The sequence below is a fragment of the Triticum urartu genome, chromosome 6A, assembly GCF_056163025.1.
Source record: "Triticum urartu cultivar PI428250 chromosome 6A, HENAU_Tu73, whole genome shotgun sequence".
Taxonomy (NCBI): Eukaryota; Viridiplantae; Streptophyta; class Magnoliopsida; order Poales; family Poaceae; genus Triticum; species Triticum urartu.
The window spans coordinates 25,330,655-25,342,095 of record NC_141878.1 but is presented as its reverse complement, the minus strand read 5'-3'; positions in this window follow the sequence as shown (position 1 = coordinate 25,342,095).

The window sequence follows — 11,441 nt, the reverse complement described above, 5'->3', positions numbered from 1 at the left end:
TCTTCTCTTGAGTATTCATGGCTGCAATCCATCTTGTGTATGTTTGGTTACCTGCCTTTGCTTTAGAGACTCTCAGCTTATGGTTATTAACATTTTGTACCTTCTGTCCGTTTAAGCCGATGACAGTATACTAAATTAGATACTCCTAAGTTGCTTTCAGACAAACATGGCAAGGCAAATGACAAAATCATGGCAGGCGAGCTAAACTTTGGCTAGTCAGATGTACTTAACAGACCTGAGAAACAATTAGGCAAAATGGGATACCAGAATTACTTTTGGACTGAGAAAGAGGTAGTTACTGAGAAATCAACATGCTACCGTAGAAGAATGCTTGTCACACAGGAGGGCAAACATTGCTGGATAAATAATCAAGTCGATGCTGCGCTTCATGCATCAATACAAAAAACACCATCTTCAGAAAACATTTTTTTTTTACAAAGTTACCACCGTGGAGAAAATAACAGGTAATAACCTCAGTAAGACGGTGAAATAGTCAGAGGTTTCACACATAATGTTAAAAACTAATAAGTATCCCTCTTGCCCCTTTCTCTTTTACATTTTGTGACAACTGTAACTCTGCTCTCAAAATCAAATGTTCTCATCAGAATGCAGCTAAGCATCCAATGCGCATCAACTTCTAACCTCGCATCTTACTAATTTAAGTAAAAAAGCAAGCACTAGGACATTATTTGCTAACATGATTTCTTCAATATTTCGTGAATTTTCTTCTAGTAGTGTCGGAAATATAGAACTCGGTACTTCATGATGCGCTTGAATCATGGTGTATTCTCATATTATTGTTTGCTCACCCTTTTTTGTCCACATTTTAGTGTTTGTTTGACCTGTTTTTGCTTACTTTTGTGTCTACTTTTTCAAAAGAAATTCTAAAATGAGCACATGACATTATAATTCACTAATTGCGAACTGAACCTTAGACATGTCTTCTAATATGACTGTATCTTAAGAGCATAGCTTAGCTCCCCTGTTACCCCCATCATCTCGATGCGGACGCCTAGAGATTGATTAGTATGAATTTTTGTGGGCATTGGGCCTTCAGTCTATGTGTATTGGACCTGCAGCTGCACCCAACACATAGCAGGCCGACCCAGTCCAAGCCCTCCATCGTATTATCATTTCTCTGCTTCTCTCATTTCATTTTCTTCCTTTGTTTTTCCCCATTGAAAGTTTTGTTCGATTCGAAGATCAGGTTTTCAAGAAAAGAAAAGATAGAGAATAGTTCAGAAGTTTCATTTTATCTCTAGATTTTCTTCATTGGATTAATTCTTTGGTATATGCATAGCCATCTAAATATAATTATTGATATGATATATAACCTTGTATATATTGAGGAAAAACGCAAGACACCTTTGATAAAAATCCGATCAAATATTTAAAATTTTATTTGAAAACAAAAAATAAATACAGAAAAACGAAAAGGAGAAAAACTGAACAAATCAATCAGAAGAATGTTCAACCTATGTGGTGAAAATGTTCAACGTACATTGACCAAAAGTCGACATATATTCGGAAAAATAAAAAAACAAAGAAAACAAAGATATAAAAAAAGAAAGAAAGCCGATGATAACCAGGAGAGAGAAAACATAGAAAAGGAGAAAAAAATGGACAGAAAACCAACCAGAAGGTTCCTAAAACTAATCCAGGCCTCCCATGGAGGGTTCTGAAATCCGCTTAAATGAGTCAGCCCACTCAGCAAACACACAACAATTTCTGTCGCAGTAAGCGAGATATAGCTCACCCAGGCACAACCAGAAGCTGCTATGCAATGTCTATTGCGTGTGTTAATGTTGTGGCGCTCACCTGGGTTGGCCCATAAGAACGTTGAGCTGCCAAAGCGATGTATATTTGTTCACTGAAAAAACTATGAGTTCGTAGACACAAAACCAGCCAAGTGGTTGCTATTAGTGCACAAAACCCATCAATATGTACATGTATTTATCTTAATATATTTCTTAGTTGTGTGCATCTAACTAAAAAAGGAAAGTAAACAATTTTGAGAGTGCATATAGACCCTAATTGTATTTTGTTATGATGATGATATGTTTAGTTGGACTAACGGTGTTTGTCAAATTTATTTGACGACATTGGTTCCTTGGTGAAAAGGAAGGAGATGGTTCTCCCCTCCCCCATCCCCAAAATGTGCCGGTTTGTCGAAGGACTCAAAGTATTGTCTGGTTTATTTAAATCTTAGGAAAGTCGCGCTATTAAGAGGAGTTGAGGTTGCATCATTGTGGGGATCATGCCTAGTAAAAACCGTTCAGTAACCCCCCCCCCCCCCCCCCCAACCCTCCCTGTCTTTGGGTCCATTGGAGATGCTCTTAAAAGAAAACGATGTGAGTTGGTTTGGAGAGTGGACTTCATCAATCGGGAAACGAGATGGCAGTTGGAATTCAGATGCAACGAAGGCAGCATCATAGCGAAAGTATGCCGAGCTCGTCGTGGCTTTAATGCATAAAGAGGCGTGGAGCCGCTCTGTTATGTATTGGCACTAGTAGAAAAAGGGTCAAACGTGAAGCACATTAGTGCCGGTTTGAATTTGAGCCGGCACTAATGTATACATTAGTGCCGGTTCCGACGGCTAGCCCGGCCGCTTTCATTAGTACCGGTTCGTGGTGAACCTTTATCACCGGTTCGTGCCACGAACCGGTACTAATGAGAGTGGTGGCAGGATGTTGTCAGACTGGGGCCCCTCCAGCCCCTTTAGTACCGGTTCTTGACACGAACCGGTACTAAAAGGCGTCCTACATAAACCCTTCGTCCACCCGAGCTCGCTCTATTCTTCCCCTTTTCCCTCTCCTCTCTGTTCTTCCCCTCTTCCTCTCGAGCTCATCACACATTTTGCCCAAAATTTGTCAAGATTTGAAGGCCCCCATCCATTCAAATGATCACAAAGGTTAGCAACTTTGTTGATGTGACCCCATGTGCCTTTGCAAATGATACTGTTAATACAACAAATCATCAAGGAATAAATGAGAGATATGTCGTGCCCACACGACGTCAGAAAAGGAGAGAGCATGTTGTTGTTTATAACACCCACCAGGCAGTTCAGGCGAACAAGTTTTATCATGGCAGCAAGATGATGCCAAGTAAATTTAAGGGGGAAACTTCAATCCGAACTGCACCAACGGATGATGTTGAGCCAGAGTTCAGAACACCATGTTGATACGTGATGAGTACAACATGTGCGTGCGTTGGTTATTCAAAGTCAAGTCAATGTTACGTGAAGGAGTACTGGTTAGTTTTGGATTCTTGCGATCAGCTTGCCGGATCTTTTTAAATTAGTTAATTCCTAATTAGTAGAGATAGGAGAGAGAAAGTCCTTTTGTTTAAGTCGGTTTGGAAACCAACTCACGATAGAGTCGGGCTGAGCCCTTGTATCGTGTGCCTGCGTGCACCATATAAAAGGGAGGCTGTGCCTCGTGTAAGGGGTGGGTTTTATTTTGCTGTTAGTCACGGACAAGTCGGGGTATCTTCCCGTACGAGTTAATATCAGTTGATAAGTTGATTACTTTGTGAATTCAGGCTAGCAGATTGGAGGCATCTAGCTCTAATTTGTTGCTGATCTTTCTAAAGATCGTCCACGTACTTCCTCTTATTGGGCGTGCGTGTTATTTCTGTGGTGATTGCATCTACAAGATCGCGAGTGCCACGTTGTTTCGGGAGACACCGTACCGTGAAAGATTTGGGATAATTATTCGCGCCATTGTTTTTCTGTCAACGGTCGCATCATTTGTCCTTTCATCTCTCATTGCTAGATTAGCTCTTGCAATGCTTTATATAGTGATTAATTTGTGAGTTTAGTAATTTGGGAGGAAATATATATATATATATATATGTGCTAGTATTTGATTTATATGCAATTTGAGGTCAAAAATAACACTTAGTTTGCATATGTAGGTGTGGTTTACTTACTGCCTTCTAAATCTCCGTCGTAACCACCGTCGATCGCCCGCATCGTCCCGTCGCCGGCACCACCTTGTGATGAGCCTTTTGTTCATGAAATTTTATATAAAAATTGATGTTTGTGTGATTTGGATATATAGTTACTCGTATAATTATCTTACCCGTACGTTGTTTGTTATACATATAGTGTCATGGTTTTGATATCCGTCCCCGTCGGCCCTCGTCCTTGTTATAATTCGGATGTGGTATATATATTCTCTTTTAAAACTAGTTGCATATGACAAATTATGCCCATCAAGTTGACATAGAAATTTTTTCTAGGAGGTATGTGAACCGGAAATTCCAACCGACCCTATTGTCGAGAGGTTAAATTTAGTTGAAAGAGAAAACGAGTACTTGAAAGAAAAATTGAAAAGAATTGAGGGGGAGAAGATGGAATTGGAGTTGCATGTTGCCGATGTCGTCGATGATCACAAGATCAAGATGGAGAAAATGCGCTTAAAGATTAGAAAGATTAGAAAATATGCCATCGATAGTGAGGCTTGGTATCATTATGCTGTTGGATCAATTGTTACCTTAGTTACGATCTTGATCGCATTTGTTGTTGCATTTGCTTTAGCTAGAGAGTTATTTGTTTGTTGCATTTAAGTGTTGTATGAACTTGTATTAATTTGGTCTATTCGGTGTTGTGTAATGAAGATGAGCCGGCAATGGATGTACGATGACCGATGCTCTCCCCAGTTCGTTGAGGGCGTGCATACTTTTCTGCTTACGGCTGAGGCAAACAAGCGGGCGGATGGTTTTATGCCTTGTCCATGTGCTGGCTGTAAGAATGGTCACAATTACTCTACGTCAAGAACCATTCACGTCCACCTGTTTGAGTCCGGTTTCATGCCCCACTATAATGTTTGGACCAAGTACGGAGAAAGAGGGGTTATGATGGAAGACAATGAAGAAGAAGAGGACGACGACAGCTATCCTGGCCATGGGTTCCCTGAATACGATGATACAACAATGGGGGAAGAAGCTGAGCCGGTAATGCGGGAAGAAGCTGAGCCGGCAATGCGGGAAGAAGCTGAAGAAGAGGCATCAGATGAGCTCGTTGATGATCTAGGTCGGGCCATTGCCGATGCAAAGAGAAACTGCGCAAGTGATTTGGAGAAAAAGAAGTTGCAGCGCATGTTAGAGGATCACAAAAAATTGCTGTACCTGAATTGCGTAGGTGACAAGAAAAAGCTGGGCACCACACTAGAATTGCTGCAATGGAAGGCAGAGAATGGTGTATCTGACAAGGGATTTGGAAAGTTGCTGGTAATGATAAAGGATATGCTTCCAAAGGACAATGAATTGCCCGAGAGTACGTACGAAGCAAAGAAGGTTGTCTGCCCTCTAGGGTTAGAGGTGCAGAAGATACATGCATGCCCTAATGATGGCATCCTCTACCGCGGTGAGTACGAGGATTTGAACGCTTGCCCGGTATGTGGTGCATTGCTCTATAAGATCAGCCGCGATGACCCTGGTGATGTCGAGGGCGAGCGCCCCAGGAAGAAGATTCCTGCCAAGGTGATGTGGTATGCTCCTATAATACCACGGTTGAAACGTTTGTTCCAAAACAAAGAGCATGCCAAGGCGATGCGATGGCACAGAGAAGACCGTAAGAAAGATGGAAAGTTGAGAGTACCCGCTGACGGGTCGCAGTGGAGAAAAATCGAAATAAAGTACGGGAAGGAGTTTGCAGATGACGCAAGGAGCGTATGGTTTGGTCTAAGCGCTGATGGCATTAATCCTTTTGGGGAGCAGAGCAGCAACCATAACACCTGGCCTGTGACTCTATGTTTGTATAACCTTCCTTCTTGGTTGTGCATGAAGCGGGAGTTCATTATGATGCCAGTGCTCATCCAAGGCCCTAAGCAACCCGGCAACGACATTGATGTGTACCTAAGGCCATTAGTTGAAGAACTCTTACAACTATGGAATGGAACAGGTGTACGTGCGTGGGATGAGCACATGGGGGAAGAATTTGACCTAAAGGCGTTGCTGTTCGTGACCATCAATGATTGGCCTGCTCTCAGTAACCTTTCAGGACAGACAAACAAGGGATACCGCGCATGCACGCACTGTTTGGACGATACCGACAGTATATATTTGGCTAATTGTAAGAAGAATGTGTACCTGGGACATCGTCGGTTTCTTCCGAGCAGGCATCCCGTAAGAAAGAAAGGCAAGCATTTCAAAGGTGAGGCGGATCACCGGACGAAGCCTCGCCACCGTACTGGTGCTGATGTACATGATATGGTCAAGGATTTGAAGGTGGTCTTTGGAAAGGGTCCTGGTGGACAACCTGTTCCGAATGACGCTGACGGACGCGCACCCATGTGGAAGAAGAAATCTATATTTTGGGACCTGCCCTATTGGAAAGACCTAGAGGTCCGCTCCGCAATCGACGTGATGCACGTGACGAAGAATCTTTGTGTGACCCTGCTTGGCTTCTTGGGCGTGTATGGGAAGACAAAAGATACACCCGAGGCACAGGAAGACCAGCAACGTATGCACGGAAAAGACGGCATACATCAGGGTCATGCAAGCTACGCTCTTACCAAAGAAGAGAAGGAAATCTTCTTTGAATGCCTGCTTAGTATTAAGGTACCGTCTGGCTTCTCGTCGAATATAAAGGGAATAATAAACATGGCAGAGAAAAAGTTCCAGAACCTAAAGTCTCATGACTTTCACGTGATTATGACGCAACTGCTTCCGGTTGCATTGAGGGGGCTTCTACCGGAAAACGTTCGATTAGCCATTATGAAGCTATGTGCATTTCTCAATGCAATCTCTCAGAAGGTAATCGAGCCAGAAATCATACAAAGATTAGAGAATGATTTGGTGCAATGTCTTGTCTGTTTCGAGTTGGTGTTCCCACCATCCTTCTTCAACATCATGATGCACGTCCTAGTTCACCTATGCGAAGAGATTAACGTTTTGGGTCCTGTATTTCTACACAATATGTTCCTCTTTGAGAGGTTCATGGGAGTCTTAAAGAAATATGTTCATAACCGTGCTAGGCCAGAAGGAAGCATCTCCAAGGGCCATCAAAATGAGGAGGTCATTGAGTTTTGTATTGACTTTATTCGTGACCTTAAGCCGATTGGTGTTTCTGAATCGCGGCATAAGGGCAGACTAGATGGAAAAAGGCACGCTAGGAGGGGAACAAATAATATGTATGGACGGACATTCTCTCACTGAAGCACACTACACAGTTCTAAAGAATTCCGTCTTGGTGGCTCCGTATATGGATGAACACAAGAATTTGCTACGCTCCAAACACCCGGAGCGGTCTGATGACTGGATTACACGTGAACAAACCAGGAGTTTCGCCAGCTGGTTGCAGACACGTACCATGCATGACACCTCTATTGAAGATGACCTGTACTTGCTGTCCCAGATACCATCTTCGAATATAATGACTTTCAAAGGGTACGAGATAAATGGTAATACATTTTACACGATCGCCCAAGATAAGAAGAGCACCAACCAAAACAGTGGTGTCCGCTTTGATACAGAAACCAAGACGGGAAAGGAAACATATTATGGTTATATACAAGACATATGGGAACTTGACTATCGACGTGGTTTGAAGGTCCCTTTGTTTCGGTGCAAATGGGTCAATATGACACGAGGCGGGGTAACGGAAGACCCGCAGTACGGAATGACAACAGTGGATCTCAACAATCTTGCGTATGCAGACGAACCATTCGTCCTAGCCAATGATGTGGCATAGGTTTTCTATGTGAAGGACATGTCTACCAAGCCAAGAAAAAGAAAAGATAAGGAAGCGGATGCATCGTACCATGAGCCAAAGCGGCACATAGTTCTTTCTGGGAAGAGAAACATCGTGGGAGTGGATGACAAGACAGACAAGTCAGAAGATTATGAAAAGTTTGATGAAATTGCTCCATTCACAGTGAATATTGACCCGAGCATCCCGTTAAATGATGAAGATTTTCCATGGTTACGGCGCAAAGGGACACACGCGAAGAAAAAGTTTCACACCCAAAGATCTGGGATGTGATCGGCTTCACTATCATCACTTTCTTCTGTGTTTCACACCCAGAAGGGAATCTCTGTAATAGTTAGGGTAGTTATGTGTTTTGGCATTTGAAACGCGAAGAAATTTTATGTGCAAACAAATTCTTTCATGCCTTTACTGATTTTTAAAGTTAAGTTATTCACAAACTAGTGATTCACACTAATTTCAAATAATTCAAAATTTAAACTATTTAAATTTGAAAACTACGGGCACTAACACAAAGTAATTTAAACTATTCGAATTTGAAAACTACGGGCACTAACACAAAGTTTGTAAATTTTTGTACCTAAAGCAAAAAACAACACAAAAATAAATAAAGCAAAAAAAAAGCCTGCCTACTAGGCCAGAGCGGCCTACATACGACTAGAAACCCAACCTGTTGTTGGGCCTGGATGCAGGCCCGCAAAGGCCCAGTAGGCCCACATGGCAGCACAGAACATGTAGGCCCAGTAGGCCTGCTTCGGAGAGGAGCTCGAGAGAGCTACCACACGGGGGTTTATAAACCAGTGCGGTCGCCCCTCGGCTAGCGAGGTGGGACTATACTTGCCGCACCGCACCTGCGCCAACGCACCCCCTTTAGTACCGGGTCGTGGCACCAACCGGTACTAAGGGGGGGGGGGGCTTTAGTATCGGTTGGTGCCACCACCCGGTACTAAAGGGGGTCGCTTCCCGCCGCTTGGCCTAGCCAAAACAGGCCTTTAGTACCGGTTGGTGGCTCCAACCGGTACTAAAGGCCCCTCCTATATAAACAACACTTACGAAAATTTCAGTTTCTCATCTGCTTCTTCTCCTCTGCACCGTCGCCCGCCGCCCCCATACGTCTCCATCCCTCGTCGCCGCCCCCGTCGCCGCCCCGTCCCCGTCATCGCCGCCCCGTCGTCCCCGTCCCCGTCGTCCCCGTCATCACCGCCGCCCCGTCCCGGCCCGTCCCGTCCCGTCCCACGTCGTCCCCGTCCCCGTCGTCGCCGCCCCGTACGTCCCCGTCGTCGTCGCCGCCCCGGCCCGTACGTCCCCGTCCCCGTCGTCGCCGCCCCGTCCCTGTCCCCGTTGTCGTCATCCCCGTCGTCGCCACGCCCGTCGCCATCCCCGTCGCCGCGCGCCCCCCGTCGCCGCCCCTCGTCGCCTCTCGCCTCGCCGGTGAGCGCACACACACACATACATTTTTTTGTTTTTTAGAGTTATACAAATAGTTAGAAATTTTTCTGTTTTTTAGAAATTGTTAGAAATTTTTCTGTTTTTCAGAAATAGTTAGAAATGTTAGAATTGTTAGAATAGTTAGAAATGTTAGAATTGTTAGAATAGTTAGAAATGTTAGAATTGTTAGAAATTTTTCTGTTTTTTAGTTATAGAAATAGTTGTAAAAAAGTTAGAATTGTTAGAAATTTTTCTGTTATTTAGTTATAGAAATGGTTATAAAAAAGTTAGAAATTTTTCTTTTTTTTAGTTCTAGAAATATTAGAAATGTTATACAAATGTTAGTTATATATATAGAAATGTTATAATTTCTTCTTCTTCTTTTTAGTTATAGAAATATTAGAAATGTTATAGAAATGTTAGTTATATATAGCATTGTTAGAAATGTTATAGAAATGTTAGTTATATAGAAATGTTTGAAATTTTAGTTATCAAAATCCAATCATTAAACAAATGTTACTTTTTGCGGGCATATAGCTAGTATTTGTTCTCGACGATGCCCGGCCCGCATCCTCGCCGTCGACACGTCCGCGACGATGTCCGGCTGACCCATGTCCGGGACTGGGCTCCGCCGGGCTGGCACTGGGAGGTGCTGCCTGGAGGGGCGCGCCGCTTGATGAGGAACCCGGCCCCGAGTCCCGTCGTTGACCCTGATCTCGTTTGGTGGCGTTCGCGTGGGCCAGTTTCGGTGCGGAGGGAGCCGGCCCCGCCGGAGGTGGTACGTCGCCGTATCAGGGAGGAGGACGAGCACGTCCATCGCTACATGGTTGCATTAGAGGGCGGTAGGTTCTCCAATACCTGGCAGTTTCTTCAGGGATCTCACTTCAGCTATGATCCTGTGAGGGTTCCTTCTCTTTGGGTATCCACCGCCCGCGCCGCAGGAACCGCGAGTGTCCTAGATTCTTCTGTAGTATTCGATCTTTATTAGCTACCTAGCCAGTGATGTATTCGAGATTATATCTATTATTCGAGACGATGTTTTCGAGATTATATCTATTATTCAAGACGATGTATTCGAGATCATATGTATTATTCGAGACGATGTAATTTGAATAATAAATTGTTTTATATTTCTTTTGGATTAGTTAAATAAAAGCTATGGCGGACAATACCGGCAGAGAGGGAGAACAGACCCTGTTCGATATGATACGCCATCCTCACGGGCCATATGATGATCAGAATGAAAAAGATTATGACGGCTCCGAATTTTGTAAACAACACCGGAGAGGGTGATATCATATTCGATCGCGATGACCGAATTGATGAAGTCATGAACTACGATTATGATGATGATGAAGAAAATATTGATCTTGAAACAACAAAGACCGGCGAGGTATATATATTTATATAAGCAGGCATCTGGTGATCATCACATGTTTTAAATGAGTTGAAGATATATATTAATGAATCGATCTTTCTTCTTTCAGCCATCCGGATCGAGCAAATCTTCAGACAACAGGACGAAACGAGGCCCAAACAAAAAGTTGAAGGAGGGCGTAAAGTACAATATCGAGGCAATCAGACCTAATGGCGAACCATTCATGCCTAAGAAGATTGCGGACAAGTTCGTTTGTTAGTGCGGAGTTCTTGTGAAGGACCAACTCCCGATCTCCCTTCAAGAATGGAGAGAGCCAGCAAAGCCACGTCCAAATGTTGCTTTTGTCGACGACAGACAAAAAAGTCTGCTTTGGGATACTCTCATGAAACATTTCACCCTACCAGATCATTTCACAGATGCAGATGTGGAGAAAGTCAAGGACGCCGCTCCTAAGAAGATGGCGGTTGCATTCAAGAACCACAAGAATCGTGTATGGGACAAGTACATCAAGGATGGAAGGAAGACTCCAGTATTCGAGGGAACACTAGAGAATCAAAGTGCTCATTGGGACGATTTCGTGAAATTCAAGGATTCAGAATTAGCTAAGGAACGGTCGAGAATAAACAAGAAGAATGCCGAAAAAAAAGGATAAGTTCCATAAGCCGGGGCCAGGTGGCTACGCGGTGGCAATGCCTAAGTGGGATAAGTCTGAGAAAGAGATGGAGGATGCAGGTGTCACTCCGGTTACTAAGAGCTGGCCCCTCAGGTGCAAGACTTGGTTCTATGCACATGAGGGGGAGTTGGACCCGAAGACAGGCAAAGTTTCGACGAAGGCATGTCTGAACGGAGCCGACGATAAGATACTTGTTGCAATAGAAGAGGCTCGAACGGGGGTGTTCCAGCCCAACAGAGAGAACGACGAGC